The following is a 21,829-nucleotide window of genomic DNA, read 5'->3' on the forward strand; positions in this document are numbered from 1 at the left end:
AAACGCTCATTCATCTTTTCATAACAAACGACAGTCGGAGTAAACCTCTCGTAGGTCGTAGCTGAAGCAAGAAGCAAGCTAACGTTAGATGGTCAACACTGAGCTAAAGATGTTTACCCACCATGTTCGCGTTCAGCGCTTCTTTGTTTGGGTGTTGTTGTATGAAGTTTTAAAGCCAAAGTTTATGATGAATGGCACAGCCGCTGCCTGGGTTTGTTGTCCTCTCTCGTGTGCGTCCGCGTGCAGCAGATGTTATGTGTTAGGTTATAGGTAACGGAGGGAGGGCAATAACGGCAAGCTCATCAGACGTTTCCTAATAAATAAACATTGTTCACGAGTCCCGCACCTCGAGTCCGAGTCGAGTCTGAAGTCTTTGAGGACGAGTCTGAAGTCGAGTCTGAAGTCACTGTGTGTGCGACTTAAGTCAGACCCGAGTCCAAGTCTCTAACTCGAGTCCCCATCTCTGGTGACCCCCATGTCACAAATACACACACACTAAGAGACCTTTGGATACATGCACATAGACTCATTACACTGCACAGTACACAGTTCTGATGGACAGGATGCAACAATTTTTAATTATTTATGGAACAGGGACAGTGAAAAAAGAGAGAGAGAATTATTTCAACATCTGGACAAGGAGCGCTGCGCTGTTGTTTTGTTTCTTTTTCTCCTTCTCTGATCTTAGCAGTACCAAGGGGGACATATACACATGGCGAAGCAAAGTGATTTGGACACGGATGGATTTGGGGATGCAAGTCCGCCCAGAGTTGGCTGACTGTCAACAGGCCCATAAGCTGGAATCTGAATACACTGGTTAAAACATTAAACTGTGACCTCATGTCTGAGGTGCAAATTGAATGAGAGTCTATAGCTATAGTGAACACAAAGTTTGATTTGATGTGTGAAATAATATTTACTAAAAAAAAAAGAAGCGCTTGGAAATATTAAACATGTTTTCTTTTTGTTCACTGCTACAGGCTGGAGTGACCTGTACGCACCAACATTTTCAAAAAGATTGTGCTGAAGGCCAACCAACAGAGCAACAGAGTGGTGGTAAATGCATTAGTGCACCCGCGAGTCCGAGTCTCTAACTTGAGTCCCCATCTCTGGTTAATGGTATGGTGTGAATATGCCAATATTGGCCTATTTGTGTTTAGAGTATTGAAAATGTAACTATAGATTGAACAAAATGATGTTAGCGGTTGTAAATGACTGTAAGTAGGTCACCTATGGTTTGTTGTCCTGGGTCCAATTCATATTGATCTTTTGTTAACGTAGGTTTATACAATTAAAGCCATGTTTTGATCATGACATTTTCCTGATGCTGATTTTTTGTTGTGATTTCTGTTATTCAGTATAAAGCTGAGGTCGAAGGTCATAACAAAACTTTTTTTAATTAAATGTCGCAGATTGGATGTTTTTAATTTATTGGAAATACGAACAGAGATATGAACATGGGATTATAATAGGATATGAATGGATGGTGAGAAGCTGTGATGGAGAAAGTAATTTGATTTCCACATCATTTTTTGTCATTGAACTTGTTTTGCTAAATGTTTATTGGTGGTTAAACAATTAAGGTGAAATGGTAAATCTGGTAGATGAAATTGTGTCTGTACAGTGTGTGTGTGTGTGTGTGTGTGTGTGTGTGTGTGTGTGTGTGTGTGTGTGTCCTCAGTGAAGTGTATCAGTCTCTGCAGTAGCTTCCAGCTGCAGCAGTCAGTTCAGTTTCTGTTCAGTCTGACTGAGGGAGGTTTTTGTACGACGCTTTTTCACTGTGTGAACGCATACTGACTGTTACAGTTTTTCTCAAATGCTAAAACACAAAAGCCAATCCTCTAAACCAAATGACCAGTTGTCTAAACACATTTACTAAATCTAGCCATCATTTTCCAATATCATAAACACATTTCACATGAAGACACAATTCACAAAACACAATCCTCCGTTCACATAAATCTTAACACATTTTTCCTTGCTAAAACACAAGTTGCAAAAGAACTCTGCTCATATTCTCAAATGAAAGCTCATGTGATGCAAAATGCTTGCCACAGTCAGCAATATTTGAACAAAATGAACACACCTGGCATCATTCATTACACACAACGACTCAAAATTGAAAACACCTGTTGCTAATGCTGTGACCACATGTATGAAAGCAAGTTCAGAGGGCACAGTTTGCTGAAGATTCCAAACAAACACAATGGATGAAGGCAGAGTCAGGGGAAGAGGTAATTGAGTCAGAGGAGGGAGAAGAGCAGGCCAGGGAGGAAGAGGAGCAGGCCAGGGAGGAAGAGGAGCAGGCCAAGGAAGAAGAGGAGGAGGCCAACAAGGGAGAGGAGAAGGTCCAGGAGGGAGAGCAAGACAACCTCGCACCATCATTACGGACGAGATGCGAGCAACAGTCATTGACCATGTCATTGTCCATGGCATGACGATGGCTGAAGCAGGACTAAGAGTCCGTCCAAACCTGAGTAGGTTCACCGTGGCCACCATTATCAGGGCATTCAGACAACACAACAGGTATTGTACTCTATTGCTTTCTTTGTCACAATACAATTTTACAAGCCTGTGAAAGTAGTCTATTAGTTTCAAATCAGTTGTTACTGTATTGTAAAACATGTCAATTGACAACACGTTTCTTTCTTTAGAGTTGAAAGAATGCCACATAGAGGTGGGAGGGTTGCCATATTTCCAGCGTCACAAGAAACCCTCATTGTGGATATGGTTCGTGAGAACAACCTCATCAGACTCCGGGAGATCAGAGACAAAGTCATTGCCGATAATGTGAACTTTGAGGGCATTGATGATGTCAGCTTGGCCACAATAGACCGAGTTCTCCGGCGCCAAAAGATGCGGATGAAACAAGTCCATAGGGTTCCCTTTGAGCGAAACTCTGCACGACACAAAGACCTATGTTACGAGTATGTGCAAGTAAGTATACATCCATGTTCACAGTACAGTTGGTGAACATACTGTGTTGCTCAGTGGCCTACATTACTTCTGGACAATACTATGCTACCTGATTGACTGTTGTTCTGAACACCTGTGCACTTTCACATTTTCACAGAGAATATTACAGTTGGACGCGATGGCCAGACCTCATGAGTACCTCTTCCTGGATGAGGCTGGCTTCAACCTGCAGAAACGAAGGCAAAGAGGCCGTAACATCATTGGCCAAAGAGCCATCACTGAGGTTCCTGGCCAACGGGGGGGGTAATATTACTCTTTGTGCGGCCATGGGTTTGGAGGGGCTTGTCCACCGGCAGGCTGTCCTTGGGTCTTACAACACCTAACGTCTCCTAACCTTCCTAGAGGAGCTAAAAGATATCCTTCTGGACCGCCAACAACACCATCCTGAGCCCGAACATCCCATTTATGTGATCATTTGGGACAATGTACGCTTCCACAGAACAAACCAAATCAGAGAGTGGTTCACCACCAACAGTAACCACTTTTTAAATGTCTGTCTGCCACCCTACTCCCCTTTCCTGAACCCTATAGAGGAGTTCTTCTCATCGTGGAGATGGAAGGTTTATGACAGACAACCATACACTAGAGAGAACCTCCTAAGGGCAATGGAGCTGGCGTGTGTTGACATCCCAGTGGAGAACTTCCAAGGATGGATCCGCCATTCCAGGGCGTTTTTCCCGCGGTGCCTGGCAAGAGACAATATAGCCTGCGATGTGGATGAGGTGATGTGGCCCGATGCAGCTCAGCGACATGATGCCGCACAGTGATTGTGGTGTAAATAAAAAAAACTTCACACCCTGATCATGTTTTCAAGAGTACTGTTGTGTGCAATAGATTCTGTTTTTGCATTGAGTTGTGTTACAGTAGTGTACAGAATTTACTATAGATTTATACTCTTCATATGAAACTCACAAATCTAAATGCCCAATCCTCTGCAGAGATCTAAGAAATCCATTATTGTAAAGTTTCTAAAAATATGCATTGGCAGTTATGAAACAAAGAACCTTCTCACAAATTGAGCATTGTGTTTTCAATTGTTTTGCTGTAGTGTGTAATGATGTGTATAGTGTTTACATTTTTGAAAGCTTCGAGCTGCTCTTTTGGTGTGAAAGTTTGAGTTTTGAAGGGAGAAGGTGTGGTTGTGTTTATGTAGCTTTAGAAAAGGGTGTTGTGTTTAGACATTGGAGAACATGGACGAAACGTTTGTGAAATGTGTTTTAGCATTTGAGAAAAACTGTAATATAGTGAACACTTTGACAGTAGTAAACTGCTGCATCTTCAGTCTGGACTCCACTGATGGTCAGAGTGAAGTCAGAGTTTGATCCACTGCCTGTAAAACGATCTGGAATCCCCGATTCTCGAGTGCTAGCATAGTAAATGAGGAGTTTAGGAGTTTCTCCATCTCTCTGTTGGTACCAGTGTAAATAGTTCCCACTATAAACATTCTGACTGGTCCTACATCTGATGGAGACGGAGCCTCCCAGAGCAGAGCTCACTGCTCCAGGCTGAGTCACTGTGACCTGGACTCTGAGGATACAGAGACAAAAACATAAAGCAGCGTCATGGCTTCTGTTGTCATGAAGGACAGCTGTCAGTCATCCAGTGTTCAACTCTCAGGACTATAAACTCTCCCAGAGCACTGGAGCATGGTGCTGCTGATGCAAAGTGGCTCTCTGGTGTTTCCCCCTCAGTGCTGAGAGCATTGTCCTCAATATTTACATATTTATATGAAGTGGATACTAAAAAGTCTGGTAGTAAACTGTTTCAGTGATTTTGTTTTTTCATTCCAATGTGGAAAATGAGTTTAATATGGTCTGTTGACAATGAATAGTGACTTGTGTTTGTGGTTGTTTATAATATTGAGATTTTCTCAAATAAAGAAATGATGAGTCATGAGGGGAGGCTGAAGCTGGTATATCAGGTAGCTCGCTAAAGAAACTACTAGGAATTTTGGACATGACGGCAGAGCCAGAAAACAGCTATTATGGAATATTTAAACTTTGAAGCCAACATGGACATGAAGTCCTAAAAATGCTCAGAGGAATGGAAATTTGAAAAAAAAAATACAGTTTGCAGTTAGAGTTATAAACATCTAATAATATGAAGTAGGTCACTTGTGTCTTTTTGTCTTGATTCCATTTGATAATGAGCTTTTCTTTACATAAATTTAGCTTAAAATAATATTTTCATCGTGAAGCTTATGCTGATCTTTGCCTTCATATTTTTGTTTTAATTTCTGTAATCCAGTATGAAGCTGAGGTCAAAGGTCATGACCAAACATTTTTGTAATTGACTGTCCCAGATTGGATCTTAATGATTATTTGGAAAATAGATACGAACATGGGATTTTTATTAGGATATGAATAGATGGTGAAATGCTGTGATGGAAAGATTCATTTGATTTGCACTAAATAAGTTTTTGTCATTGAACTTGTTTTTTAGGTTAATTGATGGTTAAAGCTGCAATGTTCCATCAATTTGATGAAACAGTGTGTGTGTGTGTGTGTGTGTGTGTGTGTGTCCTCAGTGAACTGTATTTGTATTTAAAATTCAGATTAAATGTTTATGCTTTCCAATCAAATTTCACCACAAGATAAATACAGTGAATGATCTACACTTTGTCACTCCCCTTAGCATTTCTATGAGTCTCACTGGACTGCCACAAAGCTTTGCTAACATGTGATCAAAGTTTAGGAAACAAAACTATTGGTTAGGTAAAAAAAAATAGAATAGATAAAATTTTTAAAAGTCAGTAACGTAGCTACGTAACACTTGTGTAATTTGATGTCCAGCAAGATAATTATTTGACACAGAACTTGTTCTGATACTGATACTGTGATATTTGTAATCCACTTTATAAAATTGTGCATTTGCTGTATGTGTGTGTGTGTGTGTGTGCATCCTCAGTGAAGTGTTTCAGTCTCTGCAGTAGCTTCCAGCTGCAGCAGTCACTTCAGTTTCTTTTCAGTCTGACTGAGGGAGGTTTTTGTACGACGCTTTTTCACTGTGTGAACAACCACTGACTGTTGATGTAATGTTGACTCTGACAGTAGTAAACTGCTGCATCTTCAGTCTGGACTCCACTGATGGTCAGAGTGAAGTCAGAGTTTGATCCACTGCCTGTAAAACGATCGGGAATCCCTGATACTCGAGTGTTAGCATTGTAAATGAGCAGTTTAGGAGTTTCTCCAGCTCTCTGTTGGTACCAGGCTAAACGGTGGTTGTTGCTATAAACATAAACATTCTGACTGGTCCTACATTTGATGGAGACGGAGCCTCCCAGAGCAGAGCTCACTGCTCCAGGCTGAGTCACTGTGACCTGGCCTCTGGACTCTGAGGATACAGAGACAAAAACATAAAGCAGCGTCATGGTTTTGTGGGCTTCATTTCAGAGGGACGGATGTTCATAGAGGAGAGGAGTTTGATTCTCTGGACTTTACCTGTGAAGCAGCAGCAGAGGAGAGTCCAGATGAGGACACAGATCAAAGTCATGTTTTTGATGAGGAGGATTTCTGTAGCTTCTGTTGTCATGAAGGACAGCTGTCAGTCATCCAGTGTTCAACTCTCAGGACTATAAACTCTCCCAGAGCACTGGAGCATGGTGCTGCTGATGCAAAGTGGCTCTCTATGGAAATGTTCGTACTGACTCCAGCAGGGACTTGAATTTCTCTGATGATGCTGTTTATTAATTAATGGATCAATACGTTCAACAAAGTATTGATTATGAATGCGTGAGAGCTGAATAGTAAAGTAATGGGAAAGCCAGTATTGGATCAATACTCACTGAAGATCAATACTCACATATTATGTCTGATATTTGAAATATGATGTATTCACAGCAGTCCTTTTAGTCTTCAGTGTCGTTAACCAGACTGCAATCCACTCCAATTAAAATTGTTATATTCGGGCTCAAGAACTTTGCAATTTCTTTTGATTCAGTGTTTAATGTGCACAGGATTCAATCTTCTTCCCAGAGTAAGGATTTTAAAGCCATTGGACATGTTTTAGTTGTTGATGTTGTTGTTTTATCAGTTTGAAAGAGTAGTTTAGTAGTTATCCTTGTTCATTTGAATGTTTCAGAAATGAAGCCCGACTGTACAGTGATGATTCCAGCTTACATGAACACATTATCATTTATGATTGTCATTTTTGATTGAGACAAGAACTATTTATTCTAGTTGAAACAAATAAAGCCTCACAATCTTCTCCATATGGGAAATATTTAATTAAAAAAATATATACACCTGAATAAAAGTGTGCCTGTTTTAACTTTTTATCTTTAATATTGAAAACCGTCTGTTGTCATGGTTCAGCAGTGATGCCCGTCTGTTTCCTTGGTAACTGATTTCAGAGAGGGAAGTGAAACCAGTTTCATCCAATCTGACGAAGACCAACAGAAACTTGCAGCCTCTTCTGCTGCAATCAACAGGATGGAGTTTAGTTTACCTCATTTAAAGTTTATTATCTCTCTCTTTGCAGTGGGTCGAGTCATCGCAGAACACTCTGGAGAAGCTCTCTGTGTCTTAAAACAATATAAAAAAACATAATAATAAGCATCAATTGCATTGTGTTCACATGTATTGTTACAAGAATAACTGCTGAAATATATTGCATTCTTGTCTCACTGTCAGATAAGTAGGATTTTATAATGTCATTACTTATTTTTTTTACATTGTATGACATAAACTATCTATCAAAACAGACTTATCACAGATTTAGAACTACAACAATGGTTATTTTATTGTCATATTCCCATGTGTAGTTGTAACCCAATGTTGCTCTCTTGTGGAATTGTTATGGTACCACACAAGTTCTCAAGTAACTTATGCAGGCTTTTTCCTGATGTGTCTGTGTGTTGCGAGTGATTTATCCAGAGCACAAAGGGCATCAGTGACACTGAGGCAGGACAGACAGAAGTATGATAAGAACTGTGCTCTAGGGTACTTTACATTTTTAGGCTTCCCATGGCTCCATGGACGGCAATGTTGGTCTGTTAATCGGCTGGTCAGTCCACTACTTTGGTCCAAAGTTCAGGTCTTTCAGGTCAAAGTTGTCTGATTCTGTTATATAGGCTGTAGTATCACTAATTTAGTAAAGACTTTTGTGGTTCCTAGATGCTGTATGACAATTACAGTGCAGCTCCACATGAGGTTCACATTTATCATTTTAGTGAAATGTCTCAACAACTATTTGATGGGTTGTCTTGAAATGTTGTACACACATTCATGTCCCCCTCTGGATGAATTGTAATAACGTTGGTGATCCTCTGACTTGTCATGTGGTGCCATCATTTACAGTTTTTTTCAATACTAACAAGCATTAACCTGAACTTAAGATACTCTATTAACTCTTAACACAGTAACACACCTACCTCACAGAATTAGCCAAATCTTGTATTTTCTGCTCAAAATCACATTTTGTTCTTTCAAATGGCAAAAAAACATTCTCTACATACACAGACTATCAAAACAAAGCAAACCTGACTCAAAATAAAATCATTCTAACAAAACACTAGCACATTTTCTTTCCAAGAGGAATAGATCAATCAGTCATAGCACAATAACCTTCTAAATACAAACAGTTGATGGCATTACAAAAACTGCATTACTTTCATGTTTTAGCTCTAAATGCATACAGTAGACTGTGTGAAATCCATTGTTTTTTGTAATTGAGTTTCCTTTTCCTGTAAACCACCCTACATTTTTGGCGTCAAGTGTCATCTTTGCTTTATAGAATGTAGAGTAGGAAAAAGATTTAAGAATTACAGACAGCTTGTTTTTAGACAGAATTACAAAAGCAAAAGCATTTTTAGCAACATAAAATACAAAAAGGGCGGCAGCAGCTCAGTCCATAAGGACTTGGCTGGAAATTGGAGGGTCGCCGGTTTAAGGGAGTCCATCTCTAACTTCAAGAAGCTCTTGAAAACTCATCTCTTCAGAGAACACTTCCTCTTATAACACCTCTAACATGCACTCCCTGTGCTCTTCATCTTCTTCTATCTCCTTACAATTCTCTTGGATTGATTGCACTATTTGTTGACTCTTCTTTCCCTAGGTATTTACTCCAATGGCTAATAGCTCTTACTAGTATTTATTGTCAGTTGTAGATCTCTTACTGTATCTATTCTTAATTGATGCTTGTATGTCGTTTCTCAAATGTAAAACGCTTTAGATAAAAGGGTCTGCCAAATGAGTAATTGTAAATGTTGTCACAAACCAGCGTTTAGCCCGTGACAAAAAGGAGGTGAGAGACAACAGGTTTGCATCCTAAAGAGATGATTTATTGTAAAAGTAACAGAAAAGTCAAATAATCATCAAAAATATGTGGTGTGGCAAAGTATGTCTATCAGTTGTGTCGGCAGTGAATGGATGAGTGAGAGGTGTGTGTGTGTTGTCAGGATAAACCAAAAAAAAAAAAAAACACAGGACAAACCTGATAAGACGCCGGCCTAGGAGGAAACAGAATAAAAGACTAATCAGTCCAGGCTAAATAAGCTCTGAAGGTAGAGCTGCACAGGTGATTGCCCAGCTCAGGCTTCTCCTGCAGAAGGGAGCAGGAAGGGGGAGGAGCTGTAACAGTGTAAATACACAATTACACAGAAACAAAAAAAAGCACAGAATGGATAGGGGGAAAAAATGCCTGTCCTGTTCTTTTTCTTTCTCTCCTCTTCAGTGTTGTTATGTATCCACATTGGATAAACTCATCTCAGCAGAAATTCTCCTTTTTACTGCATTGTGTATAATACTGAAAGAACTTCAGCACCTGTCTATGTATCTGGTTGAGATTGGAATTAATTAGATGATCTATTTTACCTAAATTACAAAAAAAAAAATGTTTATTCAGAAATGCTTATCAGCTGTTTCAATATAGATTTTGAGCTGCTATTGTAGCAGAAGTAGAGGCTTTATACATTATTTAAGGTTTTGGAAATGATATCTTCATTTCTGACATGTTGTGTGCTAGCATTTGTAAATAACACAAAAAACACCCATAGTTTTGTTATTGGGTAAGCTTGTACCTAAAGAAAAACATATCATTTAAGAAATGGTTTAATTTACTGCATATTCTGTAGAAACAACATGAAGTGTGTTAATGGCAGAGATGCTCACAAGTCTTTGATCTAGAGTCCAAGTCAAGTTTCAAGTCTCTGAGCAAGAGTCCAAGTCAAGTCTCAAGTCTCTCGTGGTTATGATGAATGTTGTATCACCTGCTGCGTTCAATCCAGGTTGCTAATAAAACTGCATGGCCATAAGGAATTCTGTAACTGTAACCTGTTTTTCATTTACAGAGCAAGTAAGTCAAAACACTCCCCAGACTCTTAAACCCAGTGTAACGTTAACAAAATAAAACTGTGACGTTGCATAATCAACAATAAGCCTGTAATCTGTTTTTAACGTACAGAGCACAAACATGTAGCCTAATGTACAATGCATCTACAATTAATGACTTATTATAAGCTTATAAACTACTGTAAGTCAACAAACCCTGTTGACTCTCAAACCCAGTGTAAAGTTAACTAAATAAAACTGTTAAGTTACAAGGTCAACAATAAAGCTGTAACCTGTTTTTAACTTACAGAGCACAACCATAATGTGCAATGCAACCAATGGCAGCGTAAACTACTGTAAGTCAACACATCCTGCACACTCTCAGACCAGTGTAACGTTATAACTAAATATATAATATATATATATATATATATATATAGTTATATAATATAACTAACGGAGGGAGGGCAATAACGGCAAGCTCATCAGACGTTTCCTAATAAATAAACATTGTTCACGAGTCCCGCACCTCGAGTCCGAGTCGAGTCTGAAGTCTTTTGAGGACGAGTCTTCAATCGAGTCTGAAGTCACTGTGTGTGCGACTTAAGTCTCTAACTCGAGTCCCCATCTCTGGTGACCCCCATGTCACACACACACACACACACACACACACGCCGCTGTGAGTGAGGATGGACACACACACACTAAGAGACCTTTGGATACATGCACATAGACTCATTACACTGCACAGTACACAGTTCTGATGGACAGGATGCAACAATTTTTAATTATTTATGGAACAGGGATAGTGAAAAAAAAAGAGAGAGAGAATTATTTAAACATCTGGACAAGGAGTGCTGCGCTGTTGTTTTGTTTCTTTTTCTCCTTCTCTGATCTTAGCAGTACCAAGGGGGACATATACACATGGCGAAGCAAAGTGATTTGGACACGGATGGATTTGGGGATGCAAGTCCGCCCAGAGTTGGCTGACTGACAACAGGCCCATAAGTTGGAATTTGAGTACACTGGTTAAAACATTAAACTGTGACCTCATGTCTGAGGTGCAAATTGAATGAGAGTGTATAGCTATAGTGAACACAAAGTTTGATTTGATTTGTTGTGTGAAATAATATTTACTAAAAAAAAAGAAGCGCTTGGAAATATTAAACATGTTTTCTTTTTGTTCACTGCTACAGACTGGAGTGACCTGTACGCACCCACATTTTCAAAAAGATTGTGATGAAGGCCAACCAACAGAGCAACAAAGTGGTGGTAAATGCATTAGTGCACCCGCGAGTCCGAGTCTCTAACTTGAGTCCCCATCTCTGGTTAATGGTATGGTGTGAATATGCCAATATTGGCCTATTTGTGTTTAGAGTATTGAAAATGTAACTATAGATTGAACAAAATAATGTTAGCGGTTGTAAATGACTGTAAGTAGGTCACCTATGTTTTGTTGTCCTGGGTCCAATTCATATTGATCTTTTGTTAACGTAGGTTTATACAATTAAAGCCATGTTTTGATCATGACATTTTTCTGATGCTGATCTGTGTCTTCACATTTTTGTTGTGATTTCTGTTATTCAGTATAAAGCTGAGGTCGAAGGTCATAACAAAATCTTTTATTAATTAAATGTCCCAGATTGGATCTTTTTAATTTATTGGAAATACGAACAGAGATATGAACATGGGATTACAATAGGATATGAATGGATGGTGAGAAGCTGTGATGGAGAAAGTAATTTGATTTCCACATCATCATTTTTTGTCATTGAACTTGTTTTGCTAAATGTTTATTGGTGGTTAAACAATTAAGGTGAAATGGTAAATCTGTTAGATGAAATTGTGTCTGTACAGTATGTGTGTGTGTGTGTGTGTGTGTGTGTGTGTGTGTGTGTGTGTGTGTGTGTGTGTGTGTGTGTGTGTGTGTGTCCTCAGTGAAGTGTATCAGTCTCTGCAGTAGCTTCCAGCTGCAGCAGTCAGTTCAGTTTCTGTTCAGTCTGACTGAGGGAGGTTTTTGTACGATGCTTTTTCACTGTGTGAACACATACTGACTGTTGATAACATGAAAACTCTGACAGTAGTAAACTGCTGCATCTTCAGTCTGGACTCCACTGATGGTCAGAGTGAAGTCAGAGTTTGATCCACTGCCTGTAAAACGATCTGGAATCCCTGATTCTCGAGTGCTAGCATAGTAAATGAGGAGTTTAGGAGTTTCTCCATCTCTCTGTTGGTACCAGGCTAAATAGTTAGAGCCATAAACATCCTGACTGGTCCTACATTTGATGGAGACGGAGCCTCCCACAGCAGAGCTCACTGCTCCAGGCTGAGTCACTGTGACCTGGCCTCTGGACTCTGAGGATACAGAGACAAAAACATAAAGCAGCGTCATGGTTTTGTGGGCTTCATTTCAGAGGGACGGATGTTCATAGAGGAGAGGAGTTTGATTCTCTGGACTTTACCTGTGAAGCAGCAGCAGAGGAGAGTCCAGATGAGGACGCAGATCAAAGTCATGTTTTGATGAGGAGGATTTCTGTGGCTTCTGTTGTCATGAAGGACAGCTGTCAGTCATCCAGTGTTCAACTCTCAGGACTATAAACTCTCCCAGAGCACTGGAGCATGGTGCTGCTGATGCAAAGTGGCTCTCTATGGAAATGCTCTAACTGACTCCAGCAGGGACTTGGATTTGCTATCGTAACGTAATCATCTATATAACAAAACAACTTCAGCAAGTACAAATAATCTCTTTAGCACCATTGTTACTGCTCTGTATAACAATTTAAGAACGACTGCTTCTGTTGTGTCTAATGTAGTTAATGCACATCTCTCAGTACCAGAACAGGTAACAGGAAAAGGTTACACAGAACTGTCAATTTTCCTGCTGTGCTGTGGAGACGCCTTGATACTGATGAGTAACTGTAGCTTAAAAATAATTTGATAATTCATCATATCACATTTATTTTTCTTTCAGAGGTTAATATTCGGTATTTACCCTTTTGTTTGTTTCATTATTCCTCATTTCCAACACTTGCTGTCAGTGAACCCAGACTGGATGTTAACTGTAAGTACATTTGACTCTTTTAATAACCCAAATTATTATTATTTTTTTAGTTTTATTTCATAACTGTAGCAATAATTCTTGAATGCGGTACATTATGTCCTCAAACAGATTAAAATCTTCTTCAGTTAAACCAGTTTTGTTTCACAGGAATTCAATTTCAACAGTTTCAAGATATCACGTTTAAAGTCTGACAAAAAAAAATTTAGCATATTTTTTCACTTTAAACCTTACATGTGTCATTTCCTTATTAAAGGTTCAGTGTACAATATTTAGGAGGATCTTTTGACAGAAATACAATATAATATCCATAACTATGTTTTCAGTAGTGTATAAAGACCTTACATAATGAACCGTTATGTTTTCATCACCTTAGAATGAGCCATTTCTATCTATCTACACCGAAGGTCCTCTTACATGGAAGTCGCCATGTTGTGCCGCCATGTTTTTACAGTAGCCCAAACGGAGATACATACAGACTATGTTTCATCACTACATTGAATACATCTGAAAAACAAGTAGAAGAAGAACAACAACAAGTAACGTTAGTAGTAGTAGTAGTAGTAATTTTAGCAGTAGTAGTAGTAGTAGTAGTATGGTTTATTAGAAGAGAAGTGAAATTTGGACAAATGGAGGACCACACATATTATTTAACCCAAGAGCCGACCTAATGTGTCGGCCAACATAGCTTCTCCTGCATGCTTGGAAAAGAAGGGCTGAGCGGTGACTGATGGTGCATTCATGTGGTGTTGAAATAATTGGATTTATTTTCAATTTCCTTTATTGCAAAAAGAAGAATAAAGTGTAAATGGGACATAAAAAAGTATAGAAAACAGCGTACAAATATAAGACACAAATAATAACAATTTTGCCAGGGGTAGTCTGTTTCATATATACATATTAAAAGAGGACCATGTGTTGAAAGTTTTCACAACCTTTTGTTGTTGGATTTAGAAATTAAATTGCTCTGATAATGCTAATCTAACACATCTTTGTAGTTATGTTGATTCAACATTCCGACATAAGAGCGCATGAACACACCAGAAGTCGGAAGAACGACTTCACAACTCGGGAAATGGGACCATCCGAGGAGCACGTGAATGCACAGTGAGCCGTTGGTTGAAAACCGCCACCCTCACCACGAGATGCTACTAAAACTTACACACTGAACCTTTAAACATGAATGCATCACAGAAACAAAATGTCATTTTAACTTCTTTAAATTTGTAGTGAAACCTGTTTGTTGCCATGGTTCAGCAGTGATGACTGCCTTATGCCAAGGTTACTGAGCTCAGCAGATGAGAAAAGAAACACTTTCATCTTTCAGCCCCGTTGGGTCTGGACGCCATGGTACATTTGTGGCCGAGGCTACGTCTGTACGCTTTTCCCCCAGTCACTCTGCTCCCGGGGGTTCTGGAGCGGGTACGCCAGGACAATGTCGGCCTACTGCTCGTAGCCCCGTTCTGGCCAACCCTGGTGTGGTTCTCGGACATCATGATCGCTCCTGGACAGCCCGCCGTGGCGGGTCCCTCTGAGGAGAGACCTGCTGCCCCAGGCGCAGGGCCGGGTTCTTCACCCTTGCCCGCCATATGGCGACTGTGGGTCTGGCCCCTGAGGGGGCACAGTACCTAGAGGCGGGTCTAACAGCCGGAGCAGACAAGACCCTCCTCAGCTCCAGGGCCCCGTCCACACGGATCCTCCGTGGTGCCCGGAGGATGAGACCTGCGACTCGGTCCAAGGTTCCCACTTGGGATCTGGCGGTTGGGATCTTGGGGCATTGGCTGAGGCCCCCTTCAAACCCCTGGAGTCAGCTGAGGCTAAGCACTTGACCCTCAAGATGGCCTTTCTCCTTGCTATCACCTCTCTGAGGAGGGTGGGGGATCTCCAAGCGCTTTCGGTTTCCCCGCAAGCCTGGAGTTTGCCCCGGGGAATATTAGGGCTATCCTGCACCCTCGTCCAGGATACATCCCTAAAGTGCCTTCTTGTGCGGCAGGGTCCACCGTGCTGCAGGCATTTCATCCTCCACCTCATGTGACGGCGGAGGGCGGGAGACTTCATCTGCTCTGCCCTGTCAGAGCACTGATTGTTTCAGAGCCAAAGCCAACACCTGTCTGATTCCAACACCAACAATCTGGTCGATCACTTCAATCATATCTGCTTGTCATCACTAAATATTACTGCTCCTCTAAAGGTTAGGCCTGCGTCTAAAGCTAGTAAGCAACCCTGGATAAATGACAGCATTCGCAGCCTAAAAAGGGAATGCAGGAAAGCAGAGCACAGATGGAAGAAATCCAGTCTCCAAGTCCATTACCTCAGTCTGAAGGATTTATTAATTAACTACAATAACATGGTTAAGGATGCGAGAACACAATTTTTCTGAACTCATTACTACACATAAACACAATCACAGGTTTCTGTTTAAGACTGTTGATCAGCTGGTAAACCCAACCCCTCCTTGTGCCTCAGCTGGAAGTAATGATGACTGTGAATTGTTTTTATCTTATTTTACCAATAAGGTGGTGTCAATCAGAGCCTCTATTACCCCCACTGCCTCTTACTCAGAGGTTCCTCACCAGCAACAAGAGAGTTTTAACCAGTTTTATCCCATCGACTTGTCTGAGCTTTTAAAAACAGTATCACAAATGAGAGTGTCCTCCGGCCCACTTGATGTAATACCTACAAAATTTTTACTGAAAGTAATAGATTCTGTTGGGCCCCATTTGATCTCTGTTTTCAACAGCTCCCTATCTACTGGTTGTGTCCCTGATTATTTTAAAACAGCTTGCGTGAACCCACTTTTAAAGAAACCTGGTTTAGATCCCTCCCTCCCACATAATTTTAGACCAATTTCAAAACTGCCTTTTATTGCAAAGATTCTAGAAAGAATTGTGTCCAAACAGCTGCTCACTGTACTGGAAAATAACAAAATATTTGAAAAGTTTCAGTCTGGTTTTAGGAAGTACCACAGCACTGAGACTGCCCTGCTTAAAGTCACCAATGACCTTTTAATGTCTGCTGATGAAGGTATGTGCTCAGTCCTGGTACTCCTGGACCTTAGCGCTGCTTTTGACACCATTGATCACAACATCATGTTAGACAGACTGAGGCACTGGGTGGGGATCTCTGGTACTGCCCTAGAATGGTTTTCATCCTACCTGTCAAATAGGAAGTTTTGCGTGTCTGTAAACAACTATGTCTCCTCATTCTGTCCAGTTAAATATGGTGTGCCTCAGGGGTCGGTCTTAGGACCCATTTTGTTTTCCTTGTATCTGCTTCCCCTTGGACATATTATCCATAAACATGGCATTTCTTTTCATATTTATGCTGATGACACACAAATATACTTGCCCGTCAGATCCACAGACCCTGGAATGCTGAGTTCACTTAACAACTGCCTTTGTGAAGTTAAAAAATGGATGTCAAATAATTTCCTCCAGCTGAACTCAGACAAAACAGAAATCCTGGTCATCGGGTCCCAGCAGATGGCAAATCAAATACTGCCATCTGCTGGTTCCCTAGTAAATCACATTAAGCCTGTGGCAAAGAACCTTGGTGTTTGGTTTGATAGTAATTTAAATTTCGAGCAGCACACCACAAAGTTTGTTCAATCATGTTTTTATCAACTTAGAAATATAGCAAAAATTCGATCTATGTTAACTTTTAAGGACACCGAGACCATTTTACACGCCTTTGTCTCATCACGCCTGGATTATTGCAACAGCCTTTTCACCTGTTTAACCCAAAAATCTACTGATCGACTCCAGACTGTCCAGAACTCAGCTGCCAAGCTTTTAACCAGAACAAAGAAATATGACCACATTACTCCTATTTTAGCTTCATTACACTGGCTCCCAGTATGTTTTAGAATTGACTTTAAAATTCTATTGATCACTTTTAAAGCTCTTCATGGCCTCTCGCCTTGTTATATTTCTGACCTTTTAGTCCCATACGCACCAGCACGTACCTTGAGATCCTCGGGCAGAGGTCTGTTGTCTGTTCCAGAGTCTCGACTGAAAACTAAAGGGGACAGAGCGTTTGCTGTCAGGGCCCCGAGGCTCTGGAACAGCCTGCCCGAGGAAATCAGGTCGGCTGAGTCAGTGAACTCTTTTAAGTCCCTTCTTAAAACATACTTTTATAGGAGAGCTTTTCCCGATCTTATTTGACTTTATTTTATCCCTTTTATTTTATTGTATTTTACTAATTTTATATTAATTAATTGTATTATTCTTTACACTTGTTAAAGCACTTTGTAACTTGTTTTTGAAAAGTGCTCTACAAATAAGGATTATTATTATTATTATTACACTCTGAGGTCCTCCCGTTGGAGGAAGACTGACCAGCTGCTAGTGTGTTTTGGGTCCCCCAGGGCTGGGCTCCCTGCATCCAAACATACTATTAGCAACTGGATTGTTCAGTTCATGATTATTTCCCTGGCCTATCAGGTGCGCGGTTTGCCTTCACCTGTGGCTGTGAGGGCTCATTCTACCAGAGGCATGGCGGCCTCTCGAGCCCTCCTTTCCGGGGCCTCTTTGCAGGATGTTTGTTTAGCGGCTGGCTGGGCCACTCCGCACACGTTCATTCGGTTTTACAGTCTTGACCTTCCTTCGGCACCTGGCACTCGTGCGCTCTCCTCTTAGTCGTGCCACTTTATTGCACACTGGGGCAGGCGGGGTTTTCAGCATGGTTTAGTGGGTATCTCGTTCCCATAGTGTCGTAACCGACGCAGTTCGAGTTCCCTCGAAGGGGAACGTTTCGGGTTACGTATGTAACCCTGGTTCCCCGAGAAGGGGAACGAGACACTGCGTCGGCCCGCCGCACCTCTCTCCCCGCCTGAAGCGCCTGCTTCATAGTTTAAGCTAATGATGAGTGTGTACAGGTGTGCTTTATACTCCTCCGGTTATTCCGTCACACCTTACTGTTCTAGCAACAAGCCAATAGGATTGGAGTGATTTCATTCATGTTCAGACCTGCTACGCCTAGAGGCGTTCCCATAGTGTCGTAACTGACACAGTGTCTCGTTCCCCTTCTCGGGGAACCAGGGTTACATACGTAACCCGAGACGTTTTATCCAAATTCATGAAAACTTCACATCTCTCTCTCTGGTTCTGTCTTTTTCCCTTTACACGTTTTAACATTAAGTGTTCTTGCCTGTTGTATTATTGGTGGTTTTAATAGTTCAACACAATAAAAAATCTCATCAAATAATGCTTTCCTTGTGGATTATATTTATATTTTTTATTAAGATTGACATGTCATGGTTTTCTTTTTTTTGCCATACATCTAATAATAGGACCAGTCATTTGAATAAGGTATGAAGACACAATAATAGCAAGACTGTCTTTTTTTAATGTCACTTGTTCATACTTTAATAACTGGGGTACCACTAACTATAAAGCATATTAATATAAAACCACCATTTATCTCGTATCACAGGAGATTCCTCTTAATGAAGATTTATATGTTGTTTAGACCTAATTTGTAGCCAGAAATGATGGTAATTTTTATGTCTCTGAATAAATTTAAGAATATCAGGAATCTTATTTTTAGCAACAGAAATACAGAGCAGGAAATAATCAGCATAAAGTGATACAACATGACTGTGAGATTTTAACCCCAGGAATGTTTTAAACAACAAGCCAAATGAAAGTGATGACAACTCAGTCTGTGTATGTATAAAAATAAATAAAGACCTTATCATCTCATCAGTGGTGTCCAATTACAGGAATAACTACTGTCTTTGTTTTTAATAATCACATTCCATTAGAGACCGGGTTTACCACAGGGTCAGATAACTAGTATTTTAAAAGATCAGGGGATAATAAAAAAAGGCATTAAGGGCCATGTACAGAACACATCTGATAGTTTTGTCAGTACAACCAGACAGTGTTTATCTGTTATCCTAAAGCAGGTAGGAGTTGGTGTGAAAGGAAGCCATTTTAACAGAAGCAGTAAGTCTGTGCTACATGTTGTTCTTCACATCTGCCCTCTCTGTCCTGCTCTGCCATCTTTGGTTATGAAGGTTAATGGTGCTGATGTGTGTTCATATTTTATTTTAACTGGAAATAGCTGAAAAAGCTGTGATCCAGTGAGAGGCTGAGGTCAAAGGTGATGACCGATACCTTTCAAATTCACTGTTCCAGTTTGGGTCTTTTTATTAATTGGCAAACCAGACAAGACAATGGGATTATAATGAGATATGGATGAATGGAGAGAAGCTGTGATGGAGAAATTTATTTGATTTGCACTAAGATATTTTTAATCATTGAACTTGTAGTGATACATGTTCATAGGTGGTTAGTTCAAACATGTTGAAATGTTCAATCTATTTGATGAAAGTGTGTGTGTGTGTGTGTGTGTGTGTGTCCTCAGTGAAGTGTATCAGTCTCTGCAGTAGCTTCCAGCTGCAGCAGTCAGTTCAGTTTCTGTTCAGTCTGACTGAGGGAGGTTTTTGTACGACGCTTTTTCACTGTGTGAACACATATGGACTGTGATAACTCTGACAGTAGTAAACTGCAGCATCTTCAGTCTGGACTCCACTGATGGTCAGAGTGAAGTCAGAGTTTGATCCACTGCCTGTAAAACGACCAGGAATCCCTGATGCTCGAGTGCTAGCATAGTAAATGAGTCGTTTAGGTGTTTCTCCATCTCTCTGTTGGTACCAGGCTAAACAGTGGTTGTTGTTATAAACATAAACATTCTGACTGGTCCTACATCTGATGGAGACGGAGCCTCCCAGAGCAGAGCTCACTGCTCCAGGCTGAGTCACTGTGACCTGGCCTCTGGACTCTGAGGATACAGAGACAAAAACATAAAGCAGCGTCATGGTTTTGTGGGCTTCATTTCAGAGGGACGGATGTTCATAGAGGAGAGGAGTTTGATTCTCTGGACTTTACCTGTGAAGCAGCAGCAGAGGAGAGTCCAGATGAGGACGCAGATCAAAGTCATGTTTTTGATGAGGAGGATTTCTGTGGCTTCTGTTGTCATGAAGGACAGCTGTCAGTCATCCAGTGTTCAACTCTCAGGACTATAAACTCTCCCGGAGCACTGGAGCATGGTGCTGCTGATGCAAAGTGGCTCTCTATGGAAATGCTCTGACTGACTCCAGCAGGGACTTGGATTACTCTGATGATGCTGTTTATCTATGGATCAATCAATTTCCCTGAGTATTGATAAGACATTTTCAAAAAACCTCTTTTATATGATTTTGGTTTTATGCTTCTAGACAACAGAGTTATTTCAGCTAATTGCTAGAGAATAAAATGTAAATTTAATTTAAAATTAACTAGTGCTGGGCAACAATAAATTGTTAATCGTGATTAATCGCATTGTTACACACAAAATTGAATCATGAATTCTAAAGTAGTGTATTGCTTGACTTAAATGTACTGCTACATACACAAAAATGCAAAAACATGTGGTTTGCAAAGAGCTTTTTACCAGCAGTATTCCCTTTACACAGCAGCAATAAAATATTTCTTGTAAATCTCAACTTAAACATTAATGTAATCAAATCAATTATTAAACCACAACTATTTACCACTGCCAGGGAATTACCTTTTATCTAGCTTGTTAAAACAAGTTACCATCAGAGTCCAGTATTCTTGGGATTGGGAACATAGAAACAGTCTATGTTCAGTAGAAAGTGTCCCTGTTACAGTGAGGTGAAGTGGTCGAGCACAAGGTGTACTGGGGTTCCCGTGAAACTGTCGTGGTCTTGCTCGCCTCACGCACACGCCCGCCTGCTGCCAAAGTTGAATTGTCTTGAATTTTTTGTACGTGACGCGCAGCACAAATCATTGGAAGAGAGACTGATCCTCGCTGTTTGTGAGTTTCCAGAATCTAAATAGTTATCAGGACATCAACAGGAGGGAATTCACATGGCAGAGCATCCCCGCAAAACTAAATGCAGGCCTATCAGGTAAAGTTAGCCTGTGTATAATTTTAATTTAAGTTAAAGGCTACGGCTGTGTAGCGCACAGAGGCCGTTGCCATGGTTACTATCCATAGAGCGCCTGCCGTTCACTCGCAGAGAGCTGTCTCCCTGTCTGTTCACCTGAGAACCTGCCGAAGCCTCTCTGCTGCTTGTTTGGGTTATTTTGCAGGCTGATCAACATCCCACCTCTCCTGTGACCCATGGTTTGATTGTAGGCCTATGTGTATTCAGAGCCAGTGAGCAACGGACTTTCAAAATAATAATTTAAAAATCTATCGCCGTTAATTAATGAATGCTTTAACGCGATAATAATATGTTAAGGCAGCCCTAAAGTTAACATATTAAATTTAAACAATCAGAGACTATTTTTGGTGAGTTTGTTTGTGACAAAGTCTTCCTTCACCATGGAGGCTAACTCAGAGCAGCTTAACTAAACTGTTCTTCACACAATCCTGTCAAAATGAAATTTAATCAACTTGGAAGTGGAGAATTTATAAAACTTCAATCTCAATGTAAAAATGCTTAGATTAGTTAATTTTAAAATGCTCTCCACAATAATGGCTGTTGTTGTAATTAAATACAATTCACTTTCTT

The sequence above is a fragment of the Micropterus salmoides genome, unplaced genomic scaffold (genome assembly GCF_014851395.1).
Source record: "Micropterus salmoides isolate LMB-PRFRI ecotype aquatic unplaced genomic scaffold, ASM1485139v1 Ms_hic_scaffold_17, whole genome shotgun sequence".
Taxonomy (NCBI): Eukaryota; Metazoa; Chordata; class Actinopteri; order Centrarchiformes; family Centrarchidae; genus Micropterus; species Micropterus salmoides.